The 14256-nt window shown below is 38.2% G+C and overlaps 1 long non-coding RNA gene across 1 annotated transcript in view; it reads left to right on the forward strand.

Moving 5' to 3' along the window:
• Positions 1-14256, forward strand: part of LOC119817422 — a 118861-nt gene that overhangs the window by 84408 nt on the left and 20197 nt on the right. The window contains exon 2 of the long non-coding RNA XR_005285900.1: positions 1757-1844. This is a non-coding gene — a long non-coding RNA (uncharacterized LOC119817422). The remainder of the gene's footprint in view (positions 1-1756; positions 1845-14256) is intronic.

Genomic DNA, 14256 nt, shown 5'->3' on the forward strand with positions numbered 1-14256 from the left:
TGCTAAATGTATTTACTAGCTGTGGAGGTTTCCTGGTGGAAATTGTAGGGTCTTCTTTGTACAGTATTGTATCATTTGCAAATAAGGATGCCTGAATTTCTTCCTTTTTCAACTCTTTCACTGTTTTATTGCTTTAGCTATGTCTTCAGCTATGTCTTCAAGTGCTATATTGAAGAAGTTGAGAGTATTGACATACTTGTTTTGTTTCTTATTTTAGTGGAAATTCTTTCAGTTTTCCTAAAAGTAATGTTGACTGTCTGCTTCCAGCATATTGACTTTATTTTGTTGAGATATGTCCCCTGTGTTCTAATTTTCTCCAGGACTCTTATCATAAAGGTATTTAGCATTATGTCAAAGGTCCCTTCTGAATCTAATGAGGTAGTCACAGAGTTTCCACATTTGAGCATATTTATGTGATTAGTTATGTTTATTGATTTATGAGTTTTACATAGTTCTTCCATCTCTGTAATAAAGTCAGAGATGAATACTTGATAATGGGGAATAATTTCTTTGAAGTGTGTTGATTTCAGTGTCCAAGGATTGTATTGGAAATATTTTCACACAATTTCATTAGAGATTTTGACCTATAATTTTTTTTTATGTTGGGTCTTTACTCTGGTTTTGGTATGAAGATTACATTAGTTTCAGAAAAATAATTTGAAATTTTCCATTTTCTGTTTTATAGAATAATTTGAGGAGTATTGGTGTTTATTCTTCTTTTCAGGTCTTATATAATTTTGTACTGAAATCGTGTGATCCTGGGAACTTCTTATTTGGAAGACTTGTAATTACTGCTTCTGTCTCACTATATATATTATGTTAATTTAATCAATCAATTTTATCTTGATTTATTTTTAGTAGACCATTATATATGTACAGAAATTCATACATTTAATTTAGTTTCTCCAGTCTGGAAGAATATAGATTTTTAGATATAGTCTTATGATTTTCTGACTTCTTCAGTATTTTTTTGCAATGTCCCTCTTTGTTTCTGGTTTTCAAAAGTAAAGATCCTCCTCCTCTCTTCTCTCCCTCTCTCTCTTTCTCCCCCCTCTCTTGGTTAATTTGGATACAAGTTTATAAATCTTGTTAAACTTTTAAGAAACCAATTATAAATTTCAGCTCTGATTTGAACTCTCTGTCTGTTTGGGGGTGTATTTTTTCCTCCCCTACCCCAAGGCTTTCAGGTATATCAAGTAGTTGCTCATATGGTAATTTGGTATTTGATCTCTCTCTCTCTCTCTCTCTCTCTCTCTCTCTCTCTCTCTCTCTCTCTCTCTCTCTCTCTCTCTCTCTCTCCACTCTCTTCTTTTATGTAGGTAATTGGTGCTATAAATTTCCTTTTAGAATTACCTTTAGTGTGTCCTGAAGATATTGATATGTTAAATTTTTATCTTCTCTCAAGTCTAGACTAATTTAAATTCTATTATTGACTTCTCTCCTTGGCCCAGCCCAATTATCATTTAGTAGAGTGCTGCTTAGTTTCCATGAATTTGTGTACTTTCTGTTGTTTCTATTGTTGTTGATTTTCATCTTTATTCCACTGTTCAGAACTTTGTTTCAGCTTTCCTATGTTTTTTGAGATTTATTTGTGTCCTACTATGTGTTCAAATTTGGAGAAAGTTCCATTTGATGCTGAAAAGAATGTGTATCCGTTAGTGTTTAGGACCTAACTTTTAGGTGGTATGTTCTGCAGACTTCTATTGCTTTATAATGTCCTTTAACACCAGATTTTTCTGTTTAATTTTCTTTCCAGATGGCCTGTATATTGGTGACACTTCCAAGTGGAGTATTGACATCTCCGAGCATCACCGCACTGGGGTCAATCTGAGGTTGTGGATATAGTAAGTTGTAACAAATATTTAAGATCCATTAAATTTAATGTATTGCCCTAGAGAAGAAAAAATATGTAGCAGTCTTCTTCATGAATTCATGCTTGGTATAGAGGTCTGAGACAACTTGTGTTGCCCTGGAGATTACAGGGAACATGGAAGTGGTAAATAACAGAAGGACTAAATATGGAACATCCCATGCAATGCACAATAGGCAGCTGGGACATATTTTTGTATTCTAAAGCTTTTTGGTAAACACAAAACAGCAAGAAAATTTTGTTTTTAGATACTATGGTTTTAGATTATCTGAAAATTTAAAAGTATAAATATTAGAGGGAGAGAGAAAGAGAGAAAATAAGATAGAGACAGATGCATACACATCAGAAAGGATGGAGGACAGGGAGAGAGAGCTTTACACTAGATGTTAACTATTTTGACAATGGTGTAATCTATGATTTATGTCCAGAATCCTGTCTCTCAAAATTTACATGATTCCTAGAATCTAACAGAATATGCTTATCCAAGCTGAAATTAATATAAACTGACCTCCTTCCATGTGGGCTGTTATAGCACATTCCTTTGGAACAAAGGAGGATCCTAACTGCTTGTGTTATATTCAGCTACTATCAATTAACTTTTGATGGTCCCAAGCTCCATGTTATCTGTGAAGTTTAAGATGTAGCTGTGAACGGAGGAATACTTCCTCAGTTCTCAAGAGGGTGTGGCTCTTTAAAGACTGGACAGTTACGGTTAGATATCTGATCTCAAATTTACTTTGGAAGTATTTGAAGGTTTGCACTTAGTTAATTAAAGAACAGTCTGTAAAAACACACAGCAATTTGGAAATACTGAAGAACTAAATGAACCTTTAATAGTTTTTCTTCTCAATTCCTTAAAGCCATAACTTTACTCAATTTTTCCTTCCAATATTCTTCCTAGTACTTCCTGAGCAGCTTCTCCTTGCTCCTACAGTCCGACAATTTAAGGTACACAGGGTTTGTAGTAGACTTTGAGACCTGCATAGACTTTTTTTTATATATAGAGATTACTGGCTGTGTGCTTAGGTGGAAGTTGTCCTTCACCTTTGCTCTCTGAGGCGTGAAGGGCTGAGATTGCCCTTGCAGTACAGCAGACTCTCATAGGCCATCAGACTTAGAAAGCACACCATGAACCTCTGGTTTATTGCCCGGAGAAATGAACAATCCGCAGTGCTGTAAGTGGGCAGCCTCCTGTAAATGCTGTCCATACAAATGCACGACCTTAGGCGAAAAGAAAATCACAAAAAGCCCACATAGAATAGAATTCGCATTTCTTTAACAATACGACTGCTGTTCTCAGTGCCAGACACCAAGGTTGGTTTGATTTTGGTGAGTTTGGTTTGATTTTTGTTTGAATTAACACAGACTGTATATTTTAATTTTCTGTCTTCTCCTAGGCCTTCCTCTGTTCCCAGCCTTTCTGGATATGGTTAAAACTTGATTGATTTATGATGCTCTTTAAAGTGCTTGTTTGTGTGGTTCTGTAGAGGTGTAGAGAGCTGTCCTCGTTTATTGTCATGTTTCATTGGTTGTTCCCATGTTAATGGTTTTAGTACACTTTTTCAGAAGGCTAAAGGATGCTGTGGGGCTTTAGTGTTGTGGTCTGTTAATCCTCACCAGACCCTAACAGGATTCCTTTGTGTCTTTTCTTCCACTATTTTTTTTAAAGTAACTTGACTTCTTTAACCCTTTAGGAGGCTGAAAACCTTTGGTCCTGAGCACCTCATTTGGAGAGGATGATTTGATGCAAGTTGAGAGTGTAATCACTGAGTTCATAAAAAGTTGCTCTTTGTTTTATATTTCGTTGTCAATGAAAGAAGAAGCCACTTTCTTGAATTTATTTTTTTTTACATATTGATTCATTTTTCCATTTTTAAAATTAGTTCTTCAAAAATTTTCTTCTTGTGTTTTGATCATAGTCAACGTCCCCCCCAACTTCTCTATGACTACACCCTTTGCCTGTCCTTCTAAGTTTGTGTCTCTGTGTGTCTTCTATGCATTACTGAGACTAATTTGTGTTGTTACCCATATGCTTTTGCATGTGTGACCTCCTATGGAGTATGGTTGTCTTTTCAGGGGCTACATTGATAAGGAACCCTAACTCTTCCTCTCCCAGCAGCTGCCAATTGTCAATATCTCCTCAGCTAGGACTTTCTCATCCGGGGACTTTGTGGCAACTCCCCTCTCTACATTGTGATTTTGTCTGGCTTACCTTTACACAGATCCTATCCATGCTGTCACCAAGCACCGAGTTACCCTGTTAGGGCTGGAAAAACCTGTATTCTAGTCCATTTGTTATACACTGTCTTCAATGACCCCTGGGCGTTGGCAGAAAGGGTGTTATTTTTTTTTATTTTCACTTATAGATGCATTTTATCTTAATTTCTGTTAAGCAGCTATTGTTAGTCAAGTGCTCTTTGGCTTTGACTGCTTTGGTGAAGTTGTTTGCACCCAATAAGCTTAAGTTATGTTGTGAGACAGATGAAATTAATTCACTCAGGACGTTTATAGAAAGGTCACTTTGTAACTCACTTATTTCTTCCATACAGCTTGTATTTACATGTAAAGAACTGAAAATTCATATCTAGTGTTATTCAAATATGAAGAATGTTCTCAGGTACATTCAAAATTCATTGTGAAATGATGAAGAAAATTTTGTTTGTATTGTTCTCATAAATGATAATAATAACCTACCAAACACACTACAGCATTTTTAGGCTCTAAAAGAATTGTATTACGTTGTTATGTTGTTCATGGTGGTGGTGGTGTTTCTTTTTTTTGAACCATGGTCTTTCTATTTAGCAAACATTGGCCTTGAATTGGAGCTTTTCCTGACTCTGCCAACACATTTGACTTTCTTTAATTTTTTTTTTTAATTTTAAAGTTCAATATAGAAAATGGTACTAACAACAAGCATACACATAACTTTTAAAATCCTAACTTATGGACTCTCCCAACAGCACAGGAGAATTTTAAAATCATGGTTTATGAATTTGTTGCTTACCCCGATACACTGAGAGATGAGGAATTCCACGTGACTTGGGATTCCAGCATGACAGTCCCACACCACACACTCGCTTTTTGTTTACATTTGATACATGTTGGTGAGCAAAGGGGATGCGAATCCTGACTGAGCCAAGAATATACCTGGGCAATGAAGGGCTTATACTTAACACCGTGAAGTGAAAAATATGTTAAAGCAGTTACCACAATTATCCTTTCGAGATATTGTGATATAATTTACCTATGAAAACAAAGGGGTCATTTTAAAGCCTATAAAGTCATCTTTAACAGTGGGATAATTATTTGTGGGTATTTTTCCCTCCTGTTGGCTAAAGTCCACTATAATGGTTTATTGGAACTCCAAGTGATTTTAATGGAGTTAAATTTTATTCTAAGAACTGTATTGCCAGAAATCATATATCAGATTTATAAGAAATAGAGATTAAATAGAGCTGATACTTGGCCTTGTGTAACCTGAGAAGTGCACAGACGTACACTGCAAAGGGCAAGAAGAGAAGACTCTCACCCTTCTCCCTTTTGTCCCTGGAGCTGGGCACATCCCATTTGTCTAATTGAGGAAATAGCACACCTAAGTGGGCCAAAGCTTGTTCTGGTATTTTAAATGCATTGTTACTGCTAAACAAAGAAAGGAGCTCAGTCACTAGGCTGAGAACATGGACAGGGGATGCAAACAGCACAAGAGGACTAGTTTGCTGTTGATTCCTCCCTGCTCCTCAGTGGCAAATGACCTGACTTTGGTGGGTCTTGATTTCTTCCTGTGAAAGAGGGGGGTAATAATAATCACCCGTGCCTCATCTTGAATGTGGGAATAGCCTCCAAGTGGTCCTTTGCTAAAGGACTTGTTTCTAATATATCACTACTGGTAAATGATGTAATGGTTAATAGATTTATCGAGGGGGAAAGTTCTTAGGCCACTGGGAACATGTCCTCAAACTTGGAGGATCCTATCTCTTCTCTTGCTTGCTCTGCTTTCTGTTCATGGTGTGAACACCTACTCCAATGTATGCTTTTGCCATTCTCTACAGAGATCTTTGAAAATCACAAAACTGTGGGGTTACCCTTCCAGGCCCTTCAAACCTCCAGATATGAGTTAAACTGAACTATTTTATTTCCGAAGTCATCTGTGAGGGCACTTTTGTTACAGTGTGAGAGAGCTGACAGTAACAGACTGTCTCTCAGGTTTCTTTGAAGATTAAATGAGACCAGCACAGTTTAAGCTTAATTATTCAAAACCTTTTTCTGGTAGGAAGTTCTAGCAATTTCGAAGTTCATGGTGGCAAGGAAGAGCGAGAGAAGAGATATGAACTGACGGCAAGGCAAATCAGCAATGCAAATGGTCATTTAGGATAACATTGTTTCCCTTATGAATAACTGCTTTTATGAACGAGAAGCAGAGGAATGCTTTTTTTTTTTTAAAACCAGAGTTACTTAAATTTGAGAAAATAAATTTTAGGGTAAAAAAATCATTAGAACCCTCAAATTCAAGTCTGCTGTAAAGATGAATGCTTGCTTTTAAATTCCTACTTGCGACATTAATTCAGTGATAATACTATGACTATTGCAAAGTCTTAAGCTTTGTTTATATCCATAGTGAAAGAGTTGCTCACAAAAATAGAGTATTCATCTAAGGTAATTGAGATAGAGATGCCTATGTAATTAAGTCAAGAGAAGTAGTCATTTAAGGAAAGGGCTTATATTTTCTTGGATCACATGAAGATGGCAATAGCAAATGCTTAATCCTCAGCAGAAGTTATGAAAGATTAAATGTTATCATATACTATAGAGCTTTAGTTGATCTTACACAGTCAGAGACAAACTCACTTATAAAACCATATGCTTGAACGTGGAGAGATTTTGCTTAGTAGTCAAGAGCACTGACTGCTCTTCCAGAGGACTCAGATTTGATTCCTAGCATTTACATGGTAGTTCCAAACTGTCTTCATCTCCAGTTCCAGGGTATCTGATGCCCTCTTCTGACGTCTGTGGGCACCAGTCACATAAGTGCTGTGCATGTACACACACACACACACACACACACACACACACACACACACTAATAATAATAATAATAACCAAAACAACAAATTAAATAAAAATGGTGTTAAAAATAAGCATGTACTAGGTAAGAATTCATTGCTAAAATTTCTTTTGTTACTCACTTTTTGTTAACAATGAGAAGGTGCTGAAGTATTTTAAAACATAAAACATTGTAGAAGTACATGAGAAGTGCTATAGAAAAAATTTAAATATATTTAATAAAAAGTAAAATTATCCTTAATACTTTAAATTTTGCTTCTAAGTTATCACTTATTTGGACTCAGTATAATATGATAATTCTCTTGTAAAATTTGGTTTATACTTAATGGACTAAAGAGCAAAGCTCCCCCTATCCTTTCGCTTTCCCCTGGAGCCATACCATAAGTGAATTTCATGTATTTCGTTTTATGAAACACTTTACTTCATTGATTTATTTCCCCAGTTGGTTATGTGGAGTGAGTTCTCTATATTCTTCCACGTATTTCACAATTAGAAAAAAATCTGTAGCAACTAACTTTGTAGTGATCCATCATTGTTCCCTTTCCATAGATTTCTGCAAACTAAATTGGCAAGTGAAAGAGTATCCAGATTTCCCTGACTTCTGCTCTGTGGTGTTATATTTGTAAATGTTTGATTTATAAATAGTTCTCAACTCAGGCACTCATTTTCCCATTAGTACTTCCATTAATGTTTGGCTTACTTGCTTTGGTTGGCTATATGCGTGCAGGCTGTGAGCAGACCTGTGGATTAGCCTCTGGGTGCCTCAGTGTGTAGACTTCCGAAGAGCTAAAGTTCTCACAATCAGATGTCCTACACTGCCAGGAGAAGATACATCAGAAAGCTCGGTCTGAAAGCCCCAGTTGTCATCAATGCATAAAATTGAATTCCATACAAAGTCAAATGTCGTAACAAATAACATTCTCCCCGTAATGAATCCTGCCAAAGCTTGCTTTTCATAACATGCGAGGAAGTAGTTTAGAAATCCCGACAGTGGCATGGCGCTGCTCAGTCTCCTGCCAGCGCTTCGTGTGTACAAGTTCAGTGATCTAGATGAACTGTGGGTGTGAATTTGGAGCCACAGTCCAGTGTGATGCTGTAGGAAGAGTATTGTAAAGCCTGAGTAAGACAGAAGTCCTCATGGGGGTAAGTAGGACAGCTGGTACCTCTTCAGATATGGTGAGTGCACAGCATGGCACACAGGAGGAGGCAACTGTGAACAGACAGGAAAAACTATAGTTTACTTTAACAGAATGATTACTCACAGAAAGGGTTTCGAATTTCACCAATGTTATAACAACGGAAAGCCTATGTAAGTATGAGGTATCTGAGATAGGAGACAGGTTCACGCGTCCTAGTTTAGAAAAAAAATGGTGTGTGTGGGCTGAAGGTTTAAGGGAGCCATTCCTTGGGGTTAAAAAATCATCCGCTCCCAATGGAATTCAACTTTCTGTTTTGTTTTGTTTTCCAAGTGAGGAGCAGAGCGGGAAGAAAGGCAAAGAAGATCAGCTTTAAATGGCTGATGAAATGAACTGGGAAAATGTTTTGAACATCAAAAAGCTCTTACAAAACAGACTATTAATGATTTAAGTGTAAATGAATAAAAAACACATGGATAACATTTTCCTTTAAAATACCCATGGGTTAAAAAATTAAAGGGAAAAGTAAATGGCCAAGAATGCTTTAGATTCGGTACAGCAGCAATGGCAACAACAGAAGGCAAAAGTAGTTTGAGAAGTTTGGGACATCCCAATTTCACTTGGGGCTTTCTGTGCCCATATGAGGATGGGCGTTACAATGACTGGATTCTCCTGTATCCAGTAACCCTGGTCACCTAACCACATCAAGGCATGACAAGCTCTCCCTAAAATACACACATTAACATTAGACTTTTGGAGGACTTTTACTGACAACACCAGTTGCATTTCCAGATCCCCAAGCTATTTGAAAATCCAACACTCAACCTCAAGTTACCACTGGGGATGGAAGTAAATGCAAAGTCCTCTGTCCAGAAGAGGGATGGAGCATAGGATATCTAATAAGCATGGGTCATCTTCCATGTTCTTATTGTGAAATTACTTTCAACTTGGATGTAAAATAATGAGCCAGCATGAAGACACATAAGCTTTCCACTGCCTGCACCAGGCAAACTTCTGTTAGCTTTATGCCATGCAAATAGCAACAATGCTGACGGTGTCTTCTAAGTGTTGAGTAATTAATACGTGATAAACACATTGTATTCCTTCAGAAAAATATTCTATCTCAACTGCAGAAATCTGCAAGGAAAAAACTATGAGGAGTTTACCTGGCATATAAAGGACCAGAGCACCCGAAGCAAGCTGACATCTCCTTCAAGGTGTGAGAACACAAACTCTTCGATGTGATGGTGCCATGCACCATTGACAGCCTCGCTCTCAGACTTTTGCTCCCTATCAACATTGAATTTTACCCTTAGTTGAGTCTAAAAGCATTCACTTTTGTTCACACAGGGCAGTTTCTAGAAACACGCGAAGTTGGGAAGTAGCCTATTGGCTTGTAGGTGAAGTGCTTTTGTGTTTCAGAGAACAACAGAAGTAAACCCATTTTAGAAGAATTCAGCATGTGCCACAGACCTTAGGCAATGGGAACGTTCAAACAATCAGCACAACTTATACAAAGCATCTTTGGTTCCCAACTCAGTTGATTTAGCTTTAGCGGTGTACATGGAACCCTGGGGCTGGAGCACATGCTGTGATTCTCAAGCACATCATAAATATTTGATGGGCTTTTTCCTTCCACTCTCCTGCTCTGTGTGTCCCAGAGAATGTCATCACTTTGTCTCTAGAGTCTCATTTCCATTCCACTTCAGTTTCCTGAGCTAGCACAGCTGAAATTGTGACATCTGGGACTAGAATTTGTCCACCATGTTTGGTATCAGTCTGGAAGTCCTTGCCCGCCATTGGCTTTTCTTACCCCTCTCTCTTTCTGTCTATATTTCTAAAACATAGTGACTCTGTTGAAGAAAATTACACAAGAGTAGACTGCTACTTTATATCCTTAATGGGCTTCAGTGTCAGCCTTGGGATTTTGAGTATGCTAGTCCCATTATGCTTGCTCCTAGGGACTCTGCCAACCTCCATTATTCCTGGGGCTCCTATTTGATCCCATAACCTCACCACGAGCACATGGTCTTGTATCCTGATTTCACACCAGTGGTGAGAAACACCTCCGTCACCGCTTTTCCTCACTAAATTAGAATTGACTTCCATTCTTACTTCTCTCATTCTCCACCAGGGTACCCTGTCTTTTATCCAATGCCAGCATCTGCAGGCTCACTCTTGGTCCCATCCTTAAGATCACAATCAATCAAATATAATATTTAATATGGTATTTAAACCCGTCACTTGTTTGTTATCTTCATTTCCTTATACTAAATGAATGTTTGAATATTTTTATGCTTATGAAAACAAAAAGCACCAGGAAGTCTTCACGGACCTATCTCATCTACTGTGAGTCACCGGTCCGGTCAGGGTCTTTTTCTTCAGATTCCACTCCTTACACAAGTCATGCCACACTTGTCCCTCTGGTGACTGAGTCCGTTTTAGCCTCTAACTCCATGGTGTCCTCAATTTGCCTCCATCTCCAATCCTGACGACTTTTTGATGTCTGATCAAACACTTTCTAGGATTCAGTGATACCATAACAATGCTTTTCTTGCTGGGCCTGGTGGTGACATTTGCTGCTCTAGAACATACTCGATGGCTGACTTTGACTGTCTTCCATAACTGTACCCCCTCTATGTCGTCCTGTGGCTTTCTTACTGTGTCATCCAGATGGCTCTCTGCCATCTCCCCTAGGCCTCTTACCCACTTGGATTGAACTTGCTTTACTATACATTATTCGTCTTTTCTGACCACCGTGACCTTGACCCTGACTCTCATATGCATGCCGCTTACAAAATTTGTGTCTCTGCACGCTATTCTCTCATTTCCTGTTTGGTCCTTAAACGTCTTTCACCTTAGGATATAGCATTTAAGTCACAGTCAAGCTTTCCTGATGTTCCAAGTTGCTGGCTGTGTCCTTCCTGAACCTAAGCTCTGTTTATGTGCACCCCCTCCTGTCCTTTTCATACTGTTTACCTGGCAGCCTCCCCACTGCGTCCCTGTAGGACACATGATAAGTTCAGTGACTTTTCTGAGGATATAGGAATTTGTTTCTTTAATTATTAATGACTTGTCTCATGTGACTTTTAAGACCTAAATGTAAAAGGAATAAATGGTTTGGAAATTGTCTTTGGAATAAATATTTGTGTAAACAAAACCAAAAACAGATGGGCTTCAATATCTATTAGGTTTGCCTTCATTCCAAATGCAGATTGGAAATGTTAGGGAAAAAAGTATCTATATTGAACGTACACATTCTGTCATCATTTACAGTGTATTAAGTATCTTAAATACTCCAGAGGTGGTTTCAAATATATGGGACGGAGCAGGTTCTTGGGTTATATGCAAATACTGCATCATTTCATAAGACAGGTTCAAGACAGGATGAATATGTTGAAACTATGGAGTGTTATAGAAGGTTTCTCTAAGAAAGAAACATTTTGGAGAAGAAAGTGAAAAAAAGCTGAGGATATAGTTCCTCAGATTAGGCCTCTTTAAGGAGTTCAAAAGTCATTTTAAAAAGTTTCACTTTAAGCAGATAAAGTTATTCCTATATCTGCATAAGCGATTCACTCTAGGACTGTAGATAGATAGGTAGATAGATAGATAGATAGATAGATAGATGATAGATAGATAGATAGATAGATAGATAGATAGATAGATAGATAGATTCCTTACGTATTTTGTGAGGTAGCTTTTCCATTTTACTGCTCCCTATTCATCTGCTCTTGCTCTTTTTTCTCGATACCTGTTACTATGCCTGGCACATGAAATATTATGAATATTTCCTGAATGATTGATAACGAATGAATGAAAGAAAGGAGGATGAACTAATGGGATCTAAGATTATCCAGAGGCAAAATGAAGCCTAGTGGGAAATGGCTATAAAGTCACAAGACTTGGAAATAGACCTTACTGTAAAAAGGAGAAACAAAACACTTCCCCACAGATGTGCTCTGGGTTAGCAAAGAGCTTAAGTCGGCTTTATGGTGTTTACAAGAACAGAGTCAAAATGAATCCAATCTTTTTTCCCCCCAGTTTCAAACTTTCCCTTTTATATTTGGAAAAATGTCTGCACTGTGCATGTTTGCCCACAAATGATGTCTAAAGCAAGAAGAATCTAAAGCCTCCAACCAGAAGCAAGGGATCTACACAGCAGCAGCAGGGAAATCAGCAGGACGGCTCAGCTCGCTAAGGAGCTGCACTGGAGCTGGGCACAGGGTGCCACAGCATCGCGACTCCAGCCCTGACTCTCTTACTGACTCTCCCCCTGCATTTGCTGGAACAGAGCAGCTGACTGTAGAGGGCCCTACAGTAGAAGACACAGACCCGAGTCACATTAGGAAATGCGTCATCGCCAGACTCAAATGTATAGAGCCTAAGTTGTAGGAGAGGATTGTTTAAAAATACGTTAATGTTGCAGCTACATCTGCATTTTAAGGAAGTTTACTCTTAAACTGGATCATAAAATGAAAATTTTCTGTAATTAACTATTAACAAATCAGTTAGGAAGCTATCTCTAATCCTAGTTATAAGTGGTAAAAGTTTGAATTGCTCCATTTACCTTCATTCTTATTTCATGATAGATCCTAAAATAGAAAATTTAAACCTAGTTTTCACAATAAACTGATTAGAAGAACTTGAATCAGGGAGACTAACAGAGAAGTCACATGGGGAACAGAAGACATATTAATTAGACAAAAGTATGACTATTACAAGATAATTATAACTCAGTCCTAAATTTGCTTTAGAACTTTCTAGAAGGCAAAGTAAAGCAGGATACACACCACTTTCATAATTTATTCAGCACGTATACTAACAAATTGATGGCATTTATTGGGATCTAAATTTCCTCAGTATGCAATCATTTTACACAAACCTGAAGGTCCCATGTTCTCCATAGATAAGTCTATTATCTCAAGTCAGCTGATAAAAAGATCTTTTATGATAAGGAAGTGAAAATTTATGCTGAAAAGCATCCTCCTTTTTTCTTTAGAGAATAATCAACCTAAATTAAACTTTTAAATTTTCGGTTTAAGGCAGCCAGCATGTTTCAATAAAGTTGCCAAATATTCTTAACGGAAAGGAAGCATTGCGAGATATGACAAACAGGAAAGCTAAACAAAAGTCAACAGAGCCACAAATCAGACATTTATGGGAGGAAACGTTCCGGCTCCACAGCCAAGCCTGGAGCTGAAGCCTCCAAGACAGACCATGCGAACTTGAATGTGAACAGGGAAGCCTGCCGTGCAATCCTCCACACTGGCAGAACATGGGCCCTGGTACGCTAGCAACCATGGAGCACTGTAGCCTGTAGCATAAGGCCTTCAGAAAACGAGAGAACGCTAACTCCCTAGCTATGTTGTTACATGCTAATAAAATTTGGAGAAGATTAGACATGTTTTTGACACGACACTCAAATGGTGTCTTATTTTGTTCCACATTTACTTTCTTGGAGTCAATATCATCAGCGTCAGAGAAACAAACAGCAGGGGATTCTTCCTAGACCTTCCTCGTGGAGCACCTCTGCTCATCGGCTGCGTGTGGGTGGGCTTTGCATCATGGTGACAAAATGCCTGAGGGAAACAACGGAAAAGGAGGCAGGATTTATTTTGCATCATGATAGCAGAGGTTTTCATCTTTGCTTCTTGCTTGGGTGGCTTGGACCATGTGGTGACAGAGCATCATAGTGAGAGCACATGGTGAGATAAAGATGCTCACTTCATTGTTGCTGCAGCAAAAAAGAGGGAGGAAGGGGCCCGAATCCCATGTGTTCTTCAAGGCTGTGCCCTCAATAACACACCTTCCTCTAAGATAACACACTACCATCAGCGGAGGACCAAACTAGCAACACATGAGCTTTTGGGTGACATTTCTGACTGAACCCCAAGGAAGCAGGCCATGAACACTTGATAAAACCCAAACCTCCAGAGCAGTTTCTACCTAAAAGCCTTGGGGACCAAGCAAGAAACAGAAAGAAAGCATGTCACTGCTGTTTCGGATTCTAGGCTCAGTGACAGAAAATATTTAAAGAAAAAAGAAACTTATACTTTCAAATGAAACATCACAATCTTTGAATCTCAATTGCAAATTCAAACATATTAATCCTTCTTTAGGCCAGTGCCATTCCATGAACTGAAAACTCTCCATTAAAATGCTGTTCAGAAGAAACTGAATTTTCCTAAT

Source organism: Arvicola amphibius, chromosome 6 (genome assembly GCF_903992535.2).
Source record: "Arvicola amphibius chromosome 6, mArvAmp1.2, whole genome shotgun sequence".
NCBI classification, from domain to species: domain Eukaryota; kingdom Metazoa; phylum Chordata; class Mammalia; order Rodentia; family Cricetidae; genus Arvicola; species Arvicola amphibius.